Source organism: Hyla sarda, chromosome 10 (genome assembly GCF_029499605.1).
Source record: "Hyla sarda isolate aHylSar1 chromosome 10, aHylSar1.hap1, whole genome shotgun sequence".
In the NCBI taxonomy this organism is placed as follows: Eukaryota; Metazoa; Chordata; class Amphibia; order Anura; family Hylidae; genus Hyla; species Hyla sarda.
This window is the reverse complement of record NC_079198.1, coordinates 94,089,651-94,104,587: the sequence shown is the minus strand read 5'-3', so window position 1 is coordinate 94,104,587 and position 14,937 is coordinate 94,089,651. Positions and strand designations below refer to the sequence as shown.

The 14,937-nt window shown below is 45.4% G+C and overlaps 1 protein-coding gene across 5 annotated transcripts in view; it reads left to right on the top strand.

Moving 5' to 3' along the window:
- LOC130293678 (probable pleckstrin homology domain-containing family N member 1) overlaps nucleotides 1-14,937 on the top strand; it is an 81,327-nt gene that overhangs the window by 44,263 nt on the left and 22,127 nt on the right. The window lies entirely within an intron of this gene.

The window sequence follows — 14,937 nt, the reverse complement described above, 5'->3', positions numbered from 1 at the left end:
TTCATTTTTATGTCCTGTGTAGTTTCCCTTATACAGAATATAAAAATAAAGTACCCAGTATGGTGCTGTGGACTGTCCCCCTACGCCTCTTCTTATAATTGTTCTCTGCAGAGCTGCCGTAACCAAGTGCTGTCACTTCTCAATGAACTCAGGCTTCTGCTTCTGTCTCCTTCATGGAGTATGCAGGTGCTGCAGCTACCTATAGGGGAGATTTATCAAAATCTGTGCAGAGAAAAAACTATCAGATTGCTTCTTTCATTTTACAAAAGCCTTTAAAAAAAAAGAAGCGATCTGATTGGTTGCTATTAGAGATGAGCAAATTGAATCGGATGAATCCAAATTCGTTACGAAGTTCATAAAAAATTTGCAACAAATCCGAATATCTCTGCAATTCGATAACATTAATCGCCTCATTAACTCCATTTTGTGCGGGAGCGGGGGACCTAAATTGGTGGCTACATGTGTGAGGACATGGGGCAAGGAATTCTGGGAAGATGGGTTGGAGGGATCACCCTGAATCACATAGTGACATGCAGCCTATGAGCACCCAGCCAGCACTGTGATATTACTAGTGATGAACAGCAGGGGCCATATTCGAATTTGCGATATTTTGTGAATATACGGACGAATATTCATCCTATATTCGCAAATTTTGCATATTTGTTCACTTTTTTTTCATGTGAAATTCGTAATGACATTCGCAAAATACGCATGCACATTTATATCTTTCAACTAACTACTTTCCTATTGGTTGCTAGGGATGTTGCTAACCTCTGACAACTGTATTTGCATCATTCTCATTGGCCCACAAGCTAAAAGAAGGGAGGGATCAGTGTCCTCTGGAAGTGTTGATATTCGCAAATTTTCGCATATTCGCCTTCTTTGGACCACAAGCTGGAAGCTAGGAGGGATGATCACTTTTTATTTACACAGTACACACCATTGTGATGTGTACTGGAAAAAATATATATATTCATCACGAATATATTTCGCTATATTCTAAATATTCGCAAAATCACAAAGTGCCGATATTCGCAATCAAAATTTGATATTCGTGCTCAATACTAGATGTCACAGCCCTATATATTCGGCAGCCATTACTGAAGACAGGCATTTCTGGGACTTTTAGCTCCGAGAACAGACTGTGTGTTATTGACAATCACAATACAGATCTTATTCTTCACAGTAGCGAATCCAGTCACCTCAAGCCTTCATCACTGCATGCAGGCTGACAGGCAGGGACAGTTCAGAGTGTGAGAGAGTACACTAATTTCTGGTGCAACCTTTTTGGGGTGTATTATCCGCAAATAAGTGAAATATATATATAGGCACTCAGCGGTTCTACAAGTATGTCAGGAGCACAGAGGAGTGGCAGAGGCCTAAATTCATCAGGTGCAGATAGAGATCACATCAGATTAGGGGTGCGTGGCAGCAGAAGTAGCAGTCGATTAGCAACCCATCTGCCGTCATCGATTGGTTAACACGGTGATCCACTTCATCCCAAGTGACTTCTGACACCCCCCCAGTCAACAGTTGATATGTTCCTCAGACCCAACCCTCAGTTGGCATGGCCCGGGAGCAGTCCCTGTCCTCCAACTGCATCTGACCTATGCTGTTGCCTCCTAAAAGCATTGCAAGTTAGAAGGGTTCCATTTGAGGATCTGAATGTACATGTAAAGTCAATAATGTTAAAAAATGTTTGACCAGAAGATCCCAAGCACAGCTAATATGGATGATGAGTAGTGTTGAGCGGCATAGGCCATATTCGAATTCGCGAATATTCGCGAATATATTGCCGAACATTCGTCATATATTCGCTAAATTCGCATATTCGGAATATTTGCGTTGTATTTTCGCATCTGCAAAAACTTTGCGTATGCGAAAATTAGCATATGCGAAAATTAGCATATACAAAAATTTACATAAGTGAAAATTCTCATATGCTAATTTTCGCATGTGCGAAAATTTGCACGCCAGTCTCACACAGTAGTATTAGAGCCTTCTTTACACCACACAAGCTGGAAGAAGAGAGGGATGATCACTGTGATGTGTACTGTGATAAAAAAAAAAAAAAGGAAAAATTTTTTTTTTTAAATTTTAAAAAACGAATATTCGTAATTACGAATATATAGTGCTATATTCGCGAATATTCACAAATTCGCGAATATGCGATATTCGCGAGCAACACTAATGATGAGCCTCCAGCCTCCAGCAATTACTCCATACTTGTCTACCCCACAATACTGCCTGCAGCCAGTGCCCACTATGACACAGCCACAAGCTATTTCTCACATTGTCACTCCATGTCAACCTAAAGTGATCTATCACCAACCGGATCCTGTTTGCATTGTTGAGACCGGAACACATCCGATTGGTAGGTGTTAGGTTGATTCTCCAAGCCCCGCAACATGTCCTTCATGCGATGAGAATGCAGTGACAAGAGTTACCTTCCATTCTGGACTTCTTACCTGGCTTTTATGTATAGCAATTATGTTTTTGGGGCTTGTGGCTGGATGCTGCTTAATTCCCTTCTGTATGAACGCTACGAAAGATGTGGATCATTTTTGCCCACGTTGTGAATGTCACCTTAGACACTTTCACATTATAAACACAAACCTTACTTAGAGTCAAATCAGCACTTTAATTAAACAATTTAATGGCTATGGACACCTATGATGTTTTTGTAAGAATTTCTTCACATTAGTGTGTCACTTCTATAGCACTCTATATATACAAGCTATCCTATGAATCTCCCACATTCACACTCCAATCCAGACAGCTGTGTAGCATTTTCATTTCTGTAAATAAGTGTTTATCTATAGTCTATTAGAATGTTAAATTATGATTATGAAATTTACAAGTCACTTTTCATAAATTATAAAATGTCTTTCAACAAAGTCGAACATAGCCTAACAAGTCTTCCACTATATTGGATCTGCTAAAAACTTTCCTTTTCCTATTTGCCAATATACAGGTATATCCTACAATAAACAAGTCATAATAGTCATTTTTATACATAGTCATGAGTAAAAGGGAAAAACAAAAATTTCTATATCTGACAGAAAATGTCACTAATCTGAAGCCATGCACCAATGTTCTTTGTAGATTGGGAGGCGCATTTGGCCCATTAGTATTATATGTGACAACATGATGAAAGGAGAAGAAGATAGCAAAGAAGCTTGAAAGTCATAAATAAAATAGTCTGCGGCAGGCAATATCAAATAAAATTGATATGTAAATGAAGCTGTCATCATAGAGCGCAACATTTATGCATACATAATTGTTTATTTATAATACATATTTAAACAGATCTGTCATTGTAGATTGACTTGATGTATCAGGCACTAACAATGCAGGGGACAGCCGTCCACCCGTCACTGCACCAATTTTTTTTTTGTAGAGCAATGTTTTCCTAACACTGTGTCTCCAGCTGTTACAAAACTACAACTCCCTGCATGCCCGGACATTGTAGTTGAAATTGTAGTTTTGCAACAGCTGGAGACACATTGTTTGGAAAACACAGTTATAGAGTTCTATCTGCTTAAAGGGGTACTCTGGTGGAAAACAATATTATTATTATTATTTGTTTTTTAAATCAACTGGTGCCAAAAAGTTAAACAGATTTGTACATTTCTTCATTCAGTACTTATCAGCTGCTGTATGCTCCACAGGAAGTTCTTTTCTTTTTGAATTTCTTTTCTCTCTGCTGACCCATCTTTCCATGTCAGGAACTGTCCAGAGCAGGAGCAAATCCCCATAGCAAACCTCTCCTGTTCTTAATAGTTCCTGAGACAGACAGAGGTGTCAGCAAAGAGCACTGGGGTCAGACAGAAAAAAAAAAAAAAAGAACTGTATGCTCCTGTGGAGCATACAGAAGCTGATAAGTACTGGACAGAATAAGATTTTTAAATATAAGTAATTTACAAATCTGTTTATTTATTTAGTTATTTATTTATTTTTGGCTCCGGGTGATTAAAAAAAAAAATGTATTTCCACCAGAGTACCCCCTTTAAACATTCTCTGTTTATTGTTAGAGGGAAATGAAAAAACATTTCCACATGTAAATCTGCAGCGGCAAATCAACACCAAATTTTAAGGATTTTGGTTTGGATCTATTGCAGATTTGTAGATTTGGAAGAGAATATGTTAATGTTTCTTTTTCGCTTAACAACAGTGCAGGTCTGCCCTCCAATTGCCATTCCCATAATGTGTTGAAATGGCAGCTAAAAGCCTTCTGAAGGTCTCTATGCTGACTATGGGCCTATATACTAATAGAGTCAGGCAGACTCTACTAGGAGATCAATACTATGTAAGGGCATAGCATTGATCAGTATTACAGATTTGTAAATGACTTCTATTAAAGTAATTAGCAAATTACTTTAATTTAAAAATCTTAATCCTTCCAGTACTTATTAGCGGCTGTATACTACAGAGGAAATTCTTTTCTTTTTGGATTTCTTTTCTGTCATAATCACAGTGCTCTCTGTTGACACCTCTGTCCATTTTAGGAACTTTCCAGAGCAGCATATGTTTGCTATGGGGATTTTCTCCTGTTCTGGACAGTTCCTGACATGGACAGAGGTGTCAGCAGAGAGCACTTCCTGTGGAACACAGCAGCTGTTGGGTGTGTCTGATTTCCAGGGCTTTCCAGAGAGAGAGGATTGAAGCAGATTTTCCTACAGCCTTTTTCCCAGGAGGGTGGCAGCCTCCTTGGGAGAACCTCCTGCTATCGAGCCCCAGACTTCCACCCCTCGAACTAGGCCGGAGGGGGGTGGGAGTGAGAGAGCTACGGCCGATTCTCAGGACGGGGTGAGAAGATCCAGCAGGCTCCGCAGTAATGTGGAGCCCACTCCCCCGTCCGTCGCTGGAAACCGCAAGGCGTCCGGTAAGAAAATTACAGTTATGTCTTCAGGGACTGTTGTTATGGAACCCCAGCAATGGGGGGTGAAGGGACCCAGGGAGTCGCTTGCCACCTTTGGATCCCGCATGCAGGCAAAGCTGGTGGAATATGAGCAGCTGGGAAAGAAGCTGAAGGTGTTAAGGGAAGATCTGAAGTTTGCCCGCTACCAGACAGATAACTCTGCCAAGGCCATGAGGGCTAAGTTTGCTGCCAGGGTGTGTGAACTGAAGGCAGAGGAGCAGGAGGTGGTGAGAGCCCGAATGCAGATCGTAGAGGGAGCGGGTATATTTAAGGAAAAGTTAAAAAATAACGACCGCTATAAAATCATGAAGACCCCTGTGAAGGAGTAAGAGGATAGTCAGGGGGAGGAAGAATGCCTGTTTGATACAGAGGAGAAGATGGAGGAAGGTGGTGAGGGAGATGGCGGCAGTGAGGGTGATGAGAGTGAGGGGGATGTGTGTGATACCCCATGTACCCCTAAGACCTCTGTCACCCCAAGTGCAGAATATATTAACCCTGCCCAAGTCGCCTTACCAACCACCTCAGAGGAAAGTGACAGCAGTGATGGCGGTGACAGCAGCCCGGTCGGTGGGGGGCTCCTGCGGGCCATAGTGATGCAGGAGTCACCCACCCGTCTGGAAAATTTCAGTTTTGGCCAGGACCTGGGCCCTGAGGAGAATAAAAGGAAGAAAAAGAAGAAGAAAAAGGCTGGGAAGCAAGTGAAGTTTGTTTTCTCTCCTATCCAGCAGTCTGGGCCACCTGAAAAGTTGGTTCAGGCTGCTGGGCCCCCCACCCTGCCAGATCCCGCTTCTGCTGTGGAACGGGACCAGCACGGGGGGTACAGTGCTGCATCCAACATGGCCGTGGGTGCTACAGTCATGCGTCCTGCTGGTAGGGAAGAGCAGGACGGGCTAATGGTGGGCAGTAGTTATGCGGCAGTGTGCAAGGGGAGCGGTTCCCCGAGTATTGTGGGCAATGTCACCAGCTCTGCAGGGCACTCCCCTGAGAGGGGGGGGGGAGTATCCAGGCACCGGGACCTACTGCTGAGCCTGTGCGGTTGGGCGCAGTGTGTAGCGCGGATGCTGCAGGGATCTCCCCTGATAGTGAGGGGAGTCCCTGCACATCAGTGGCAGAAGGAGGGGTGGAGGTGCGCCCGGAGGGGCAGCCTCGGGATTTGACGTCTACGGTGGCGTCTCGTATAAAGGAGGAGTCAGTGTCGGCAGCCGCCGGTGACCTAAGAAGGAGCAAGAAGCCCAAGCTAAAACACGTCCAGGCCAGCCCAGAGGTAGTGGGTGAAGCAGCTGCTAATCCCATATATACTGTAAATGAAAGCAATGTAAATACAAAGAGTGTGAATGATGAGAGTGGTAGTGCTGTGGATGAGAGGGGTGTATGTGGGAGTGGTAGTGGTGTAGATGGGAAGAGTGGTAGTGGTGCAGATGGGAGGAGTGGTAGTGGTGCAGATGGGAGGAGTGGTAGTGGTGCAGATGGGAGGAGTGGTAGTGGTGCAGATGGGAGGAGCGGTAGTGGTGTAGATGGGAGGAGTGGTAGTGGTGCAGATGGGAGGAGTGGTAGTGGTGTAGATGGGAGGATTGGTAGCGGTGTGAATGGGTGGAGTGGTAGTGGAGTGAATGGGAGGAGTGGTAGTGGAGTGAATGGAAGGAGTGGTAGTGGTGTGAATGAGAGGAGTGGTAGTGGTGCAGATGGGAGAAGTGGTAGTGGCTTTTGTGGCAGTACAGGTGGCCTAGGCAGGGACATAGGGACGGTGTCTGGTCTGGCTGCCCCCCCGGTCGCCAGGAGTTATGCGAGTGTGGCGGCTGGGGGTTCAGTGGGATCTTTACCTCCTGCATCTGGTGACGGTCAGTTACAACGGCGCCTCCTGGAGGCACTGAAGAGAGGAGAAAGGACGCTCCAGGTAGAGGGAAAGGAGATGGACCTGTCTTTTTGGGTGGAGAGACATGGTCTGGGAGCGTTCCGAGAGAGGAATGGGGAGACCGTATGGTCCCTCCAGACACCCGGGCAGGAGATAGGTCGCAGGAATGTGGCCCGTCTGGTCTGGAAAGGCGAAGATGCGTGCCCCCAAAGGGGCAAGGTGGTGGAGCTTCTTTTCCAGATGGGTTTCAGGGCTAGGGACATCTTTGCCCTGATTCACCCCTTCGGCTCCTCCGAGTTTGACGTCAGCTTTGTTAGGCCGGAGGGACTAGATCTCTTTTGGTCTAATTATGAGCTGATGAAAAACGAGCCCGGATGGCGAGATTTCGCTGTAAAAGCGGTATCTCGCCAGAGTATGGTAAAGAAAGTGACCGTTTTGACACGTAACGAGTCACTTTCTTGTTATGACATTATGACCTGGTTGGGCAGGTACGGGGAGGTGACGGACGTCCCCCGGAAGAACTTTGATGAGCACAATATATGGTCAGGGGCCTGGACGTTTTCCGTCCGTCTCAGGCGTTCAGGGAACACGGTCACCCACATCCCTTCGGCCGCCTTCCTGGGACGCGACAGGATTCAGATCTTCTACCAGGGGCAGCCGAAGCTGTGCCACAGGTGTGGTGACCCAAACCACTTTAGTGCCAACTGCACTCAGCAGATATGCGCCCTCTGCTGTGGGGTGGGTCACCTGGCGGCCACCTGTGGACAGATTCGGTGTAACTTGTGTGGTGACTTAGGTCACCCGTTCAGCCGGTGTCCGCGCTCGTTCTCTAACGCTGTGACCGCCCTGGCTGGGGAAAGCCTAACGGTTGCCCCGGCGGGGGAAGGGACCAGTGGAGGAGAGGGGGCACCAAAGCCAGTGAAGGAAAAACATAAGACCCCCTCTATGCGGAGGCGAGAGGAGAAGCGCAGGTTGGAGAGGGCCCTTGAGAATGCCCACGTGCCAGGGGTAGCTCGGGGTCCCACTCCAGACACTGGCTCAGAAGGAGGTCAGAATAACTCTGAGGCTTTGGGTGAGGCCAAACTGGACGAGGAGATGGGGAGACTGCGTAGGGAAGAAGGTCAAGATGCTCTTTCCTCCAGTCATGCCTCTGAATCCGAAACTGTGGATGAGGAGGAGGAGGAGGGGCAGACAGTAAATGGTGGCCAGAAAAAGAAGAGGAGGAAAAAGGGTAAGAGTAAGGTGGCGCCATCCTCCTCTTCAGTTGTAGCCTCAGACCATAGAAGGAACAATTCAGTCTCCGACCCTCTGATCGTCCTTTCAAATCGGTATGAGGCCCTCGGGGATACTACCTTCCCTCCTCCTCTTGAGGTTCAGGAAGCAGTGCGACCTCCAGGAGGTGCCGAGCCTCCTTCCTCTGGGACAGTTTCCTCAGGGGTGGAGGTAACACCAGATGCCGGAGGTAAAGATCCTGGGATGGATATGTCTCTGAGCCTAAAAAGGGGATGGAGGGAAGGAGAGGAAGAAGGTATAAGGGGTGAGGCCATCTAACTCAATCACCCAGGATGGCGGCACTCACCCCACTGACGCTGGCATCTATTAACTGCGCCAGCATAAAGTCGGATACGGCTAGATTCGCAGCCTTTGATTTTCTCGGCCGTGTTGAAGCCGACATTTTCTTTTTACAAGAGACCAGGTTGTCAGATCTAGCCTCTCTGGTAAAAGCCAGAAGAGAGTGGAGGCGCGGTCCCTCCCACTGGTCTCTTGCGGCTGAGCCGTATAGTGGGGTGGCGGTCCTTTTTACCGCTCCAGTTGAATGCAGACGGGTTATTGAGTTAGAAATGGGGAGGTGCCTGATCTTAGATGTCCTCATGAAGGGACAAGAGCTCCGGCTCATTAACATCTACGCCCCACAAACCAAGTGGGGCCGCAAAGATCTCTTTATGAGGATTAAGCCCTTTCTTTTTACGAGTCGGCAGGTGATCTTTGGAGGGGACTTCAATAATGTCACGAGGTCCCAAGATAGGAGAGGCTCCAATGGTCCGCTGACTTGCGATAGTGTGGCACTGATTAGCATAGCTAGAGAAGCTCGCCTAGAGGACGCCCACATCCGGAGCCCCTCGGGCCACGCAGGTTTCACCTATCATCAAGGTAGTCGCAGGTCTAGGATAGATAGGTTTTATTTAAAGGAGGAAGCCGTCTCTTCCGCAGTGTCCGTGGTTGAGGTGGAGTTCTCCGATCACTGTATGATTTTGTTTTCCCTGAATGTTTCAGAGACCCCCCGGATGGGTAAAGGTTATTGGAAGCTGAATTCGTCCCTCCTGGAGGAAGCAGAGGTGAGATAGTCATTTGAGGATTTTCTTCAGAGTCAGGTACCTTTACTGGGCCTCTGTAGTAATAAGCTGGAGTGGTGGGAGATATTCAAGAAGCGGGTTGCGGGGTTCTTCCGCCAGCTCTCGAGCCTTAGGTCCCTGAACAGGTATCGCCTGTATCAGGGTCTGAGGAGGAAACTCGAGCTCCTTGTCTCGACTGGAGGTAGCCGAGAGGATATCTCCAGAGTGAAATCCTTGCTGATGAGGTGTCAGTACGATAGGCACGCATCTTTGGTTTTTGAGAGGGATTTCGGGAAGTACCGCTCGCCCGACCCTTACAGAAACTGTAAGATGTCAGTGAGTAGTAAAGTCATTTCAGGACTGATTGATAGTACAGGATCTCTGAATCGGTCCAGATCAGGGATCTTGGAGTTTGTCAGATCCTTCTACTCGCACCTCTTGGGGAGGAAGGATCTGGATCGAGACAAGATGTCGGTTTTCCTGGCCGAAACCATTCCTGAGCCAGGGGTAGACCCTTCTCTTGATGTTTTGGCAGTAGAAATCAGGGAAGAGGAAGTGAGACTGGTGATCGAGGGGCTCGCCCCTAAGAAGTCGCCAGGTCCGGATGGCTTAACATCCGAGTGGTACAGGACCTTTAAGGAGTCTTTAGCTCCCCTCTTGACTGAGGTATTCAATGAGTGTCTCTCCTCGGGTACTCTGCTGAAGTCAATGAGGAGGTCAGCCCTGATTCTCCTGTCAAAGGGTAAAGATCCGAGCCGTATTGAGAATTGGAGGCCCATAGCTCTTCTCAATACGGACAGGAAACTTCTGGCCAAGATACTGTTTAATCGGCTGGTGAAGTTTGCACCCCGGCTCCTTTCAGGGGCCCAGCACTGCTCTGTTCCAGGCTGAAGCACCTTAAGTGCGGTCCTTAGTGTCAAGGAGGCAGTGGAGCGGAGTAGTGCGGGTCTCTGGAAGGGGTACTTGCTGTCCTTGGATCAGGCCAAAGCATTTGATCGGGTGAACCATGAGTACCTCTGGTCTGTCCTCCTGAGATATGGCTTACCGAGTACTTTTGTTAATTGGCTTAAGATCTTGTATGCAGGGGCAGAGAGTTTCCCGCTAGTGAACGGGTGGTCTGGCCGCTCTTTTGAGGTGGGGTCCGGAGTCCGTCAGGGTTGTCCTTTGAGCCCGCTTTTATACGTGTTCGCAATCGATCCCTTCGTCAGGAGGGTAGATTGTGGGCCGTTGGCGGGAGTCGGGATGAGTCTGGTGGAGCTGGATGTCCCCCAGAGAGTAGTGGCGTATGCTGATGATGTCACCATTTTCGTGTCCTTGAGAGAGGAGGTCGATGTGGTGATGTCAGAAGTGGACCACTACTCGGAGGCATCCGGGTCTAAGATCAACCGGGATAAGTGTGAGAGTCTCTGGCTGGGAGGGGGAGATCCCACGTTTGATCTCCCGGACACCCTTCCAGGGCCCCAAGAGTCAGCAAAAGTTTTGGGCATCACATTCGGTCAGGATGATTATTCCACCAAAAACTGGGATGGTAAGCTCCAGGATGCCACTCAGAAGGTGAACCAGTGGAAGGGTTGGTCTATGACCCTCAGGGAAAGGGTACACCTGATCAAATCGTACCTGCTCCCCTTGTTTATCTATCTGGGCAGTGTATGTATCTTGCCAGAGGCTTACTACACTAAGATCTACAGCCTGTTTTTCCAACTGTTATGGGGAAACAGGATGAACCTAGTCAAGAGGGAGGTTACGTACCGCACGAGGAGACTAGGGGGTTTATCTATGGTAAACCCTGTGGTGTTCTTAACAAACACCTTCTTGAAAGCTAACATCTCAAACCTCTGGTCAGAGAGGGCTCCTCCGTGGGTACTCTCCTGCAGGGAATGGTTTCGGCCTTTCTTCCAGGAATGGGAGAGAGGAGGGTGAGTGAAGGACCTCCGTACGCCACACGGATATCTTCCGGCTTATGCTACCCCGACTCTGAAGGCGATACGTTGGTGGGGTCTGGGAGTGTGGGAGATCAGGACCCAGTCAAGGCAGTTCCTTGACAAACGGGTTCTGTTGACCCACTTCCAGAAGCCTCTGGCGCTCAGGGACTGCCCAGGTCGGGATCTGAGGGTGGGGTTGTACCTTTTAAACATGAAAAGGATCCCCCAGAAGTTTTGGGACTTGGCCTGGCGCTGCTTTCAGGGGAAGCTATATGTAAAGGACAATTTGAAGTGTAGGAGCTCTGATGACCGGGGATGTCCCCGAGAAGAGTGCGGGGACACGCTGGAAAGCATGGACCACTTCCTGCTTCATTGTCCTTTTAATATAGGGGTCTACAACCGGGTGGGCGCTTCCATTGGCTGGAGTCACCTTGCTGGCCTTACCTATCCGGAGTGGGCTTATGGGGCATTCAGGAACCTGGGTGGCTGAGACTGGGGCACTTTATTTGTAGTCAGTTTAGTGGTTAGGTACTACACGTGGAATGCACGGTGTCTAGTATCTACACAGCGGAAAGTCCTCTCCGAGGTGGAGGTCTGTAGGAACATCACCGGTGACCTCGGGAAGATCAGGTCTTTGGAGTATGGCAGTCTTGGTAACAGTAGGGCTTCTCTCCTGTGGAGAGGTTTTTCATTTGATGTGCCCTAGGTACTAGACCTCTTGGGTAGAGTACCCCTGTTTCTGGTTAGGGATAGCAATATAGGGACAGAGAGAGGGTGAGTGCAGGGTCAGTTTGTTGAAGGGATAACGGTAGGGTGAGTCGAAGGGAAACGTTAGTGGAGAGAGTTTAAAAAAGTAATATCAGAATTGCCATCCTTCTTCCTGGTGGTGGACTATGCATGTACACCCTAGTCTTTTTGTTTTGTTTTCAGAATATGTATTGCCTAAAGGGCTTACAGGCGACCGAACTTGGGCCTAAGGTGGGTTGTATTGTTTTGTATTTGTATATGATGTTATGTTGTGTTTTGAAGTTGTATTTGTATAGTTGGTTTGGGTATAGATTAGGTTGGGTGGGGGAATTGGTGGGTTGGTGGATGTTTGGAGGGGCTTGCATGGGTCAGTTATGGACTGGACTGGATATCCATGGACTATGGACTCTGACCCATGTCAAGGTGGGTGGTTGTGTGGGTGATGGGTTAGACTAGTGTAGGATGTCATGTGTTTTGTAGATGTATAGTTTGGTTTTTGGTGTATATGGTTTATGTATATATTTGCATTTAGGTTATGTATTTGTATTTTTATATTTGTATTGTATATATTATTATATAGTATGGATTGATTATTTTATTTTATGAGGGGATGGGGATAGGCAGTCGGATCAGATTTAGTTAGCATTTTTATATTACTTTAAATATTGGTTATATTATGGTAGTGTAGATAAAAAATAAAAAAAAGTATGTGTATGTATGTATATGTATATATATATATATATATATGTATATATATATATATATATATATATATATATATATGTATAAATAAAATAAAAAAGTAAAAAAAAAAAAATTATTAAAAAAAAAAAAAAAAAAAAAAGGGTGGATGTTAGTTGTGAATGTAATGTGCAGTTCAGTTTTTGCCAAGTTTGGTTGTTTAGTTTAAGGCTAAGTAAAGCTATTTTTATGTTTATGTAAAGAATGCGTGGGTATGTGTGTGTGTGTGTGTGTGTGTGATAGTATTTTTCATAATTTATATGTAGGTAATTTATATGTAGGTATAATGTTATGTGTTTTGTTAGATTAGCTAAGCTGGGCTGGCCGGTTAGGCAGGTTTTGTTGTGTTGTGCTTTGTTATTGCTAGTTAAGCCTGTTTTTCGGTTTTGTTAAGTTTTATATATTTATAATAAAAAGAGTGTCAGCAGAGAGCACTGTGGTTGTGACAGAAAAGAAATCCAAAAAGAAAAGAATTTCCTCTGTAGTATACTGCCGCTAATAAGTACAGGAAGGATTAAGATTTTAAAATTGAAGTAATTTGCTAATTTTACTAAACTTTCTGGCCCCAGTTGAAAAAAAAAAGTTTTCCAGCTGAGTACCCCTTTAACCAAAATGGCACCAATGAAATCTGCAAGTCACAGTGCAAAAAAATATCCCTCAAACAGCCAGAATACAGAAAACAAATATATTAAGGGATCAAAATAGGATAATTTAAGCATACTTACTTTGTACAAAAAAAGTTTTGTTTTTCATAGGCTGTGCTGGGAAAAAGCTGACTAGTTTTAATGAAAAAAAAAAAGTAATAAAAAAAAGCTATCTGATGGTTCTGTGGGCAACTAGTCAGATTTTTCCCAGCACAGGGTTTGAAAAATCTCCCCCAACATGTCAGTTTTACTAGATTGTACTGTTTGAAACACCCCACCTTCCCCGAATTTTTTTTATTTTTTTTGCAAAAATTTTTTTTTTATGTAACCGAACAAAATACAATTTGTCCAAAACAAGCCCTCATATGGCCCTGTGAATGGAAAAATAAAAGACTCATGGCACTTAGAAAGTGAGGAGGATTTAGCTTTAGAGTTTTAGCATTTTCCTCTGGAAATTTTAGTGGACATTAAAGTCAATGTTAAAAGTCCACAATATATCTGCAACATATCTAGAAGTGTGTGTGGAAGAGATTTCTGCATCCACTTTGCTACTACCCCTGTCTCTGCCTGGACAATTTCCCAAATTTGTAGACAGATAGATTGTTACTAAGTAAGACGGATACTAAGTAGGACTGTGAGTGCAAAGCCTACATGCTTCATATTTTAATAACAATATACAAGAGCAAAAAAAGCAGGGTGCTCATAATGCAAGAATCATGTAAAAACTGTCATTTTTATTTAAAAGAACAGACCCATTTTTTGTTTATTTAAAAACATTTGAAAATACGCAAACACCTATACACTGATCCCCCTGATAAGGATCAGGGATTCCACACCAAGTCAATTACAATTGTATCCAGACACAACATGAACAGGAGTATCAAGAGAATCACAAGATGAAAAGCAAAGTGCAAATATAAAAAAAAATTATAAAACAGAATCAAGTGTATTACTCCATAATGCAGTGCAACAAAACGAGATCTCAAAATAGAATATGGATTAGAAGCAATGTGCTGACTACTGACTACCGGTGTGCAAAGATGCCCAACACATTCCGTCACAGATCCGTCTTCCGTAGCAGTCATTTCAAGGGGCTTAGTAGAAGGAAATTTGGTGTCACGGCACCGATTTTTTTTTCTGGCCATTGACAGACAGACAGACAGCCACCACCTTCATTGTTTGTAGCAGTGTTGGAAAACCTCGACTGCTACAGACTGGAACCATATCATTAACGTGTAAAATCCAGATTTTGTTTGAAATATGACCGTGGTTGTGTTCAAGTATTGATGCCTCGTGGTGAATGCCTCAGTCCTGCCTTCGTATGATGATCCGCAGAGCCATCCCATATGATAGTCGATCATTCCTAGTAGTGATATCAGGGACAATAACATCCCAGCAATAGGTGCAGGACATCCTGCAGCCATATGTATTGCCTCTCATATTTCAGCTAGATAATGCTCACAAAAACACCGTAAAGGTTTTTCAAAAATATCTCCACCTGATTGCAACACTTCCATGGCTTGCCCGGTTGCCAGATTTATTCCCAATTGAACATTTATGATGATCCAGTTTTGGCAACCTACAAGTGTGCAAGATTTACAGTTCCATATGCCACAGGATGCTATATGGATTCTGTATGCCTCCATTCCCAACTATATCTCATCTTGTATCCAGGTAAGAGGTACCCAACTGGTCCTAAAGCCCCCTTTCAATTGTACAGCTTTCCCCAATCAACTTATTCTTTGGCTCTAATCAGGGGTCAAGTCCTGGAAAAAAA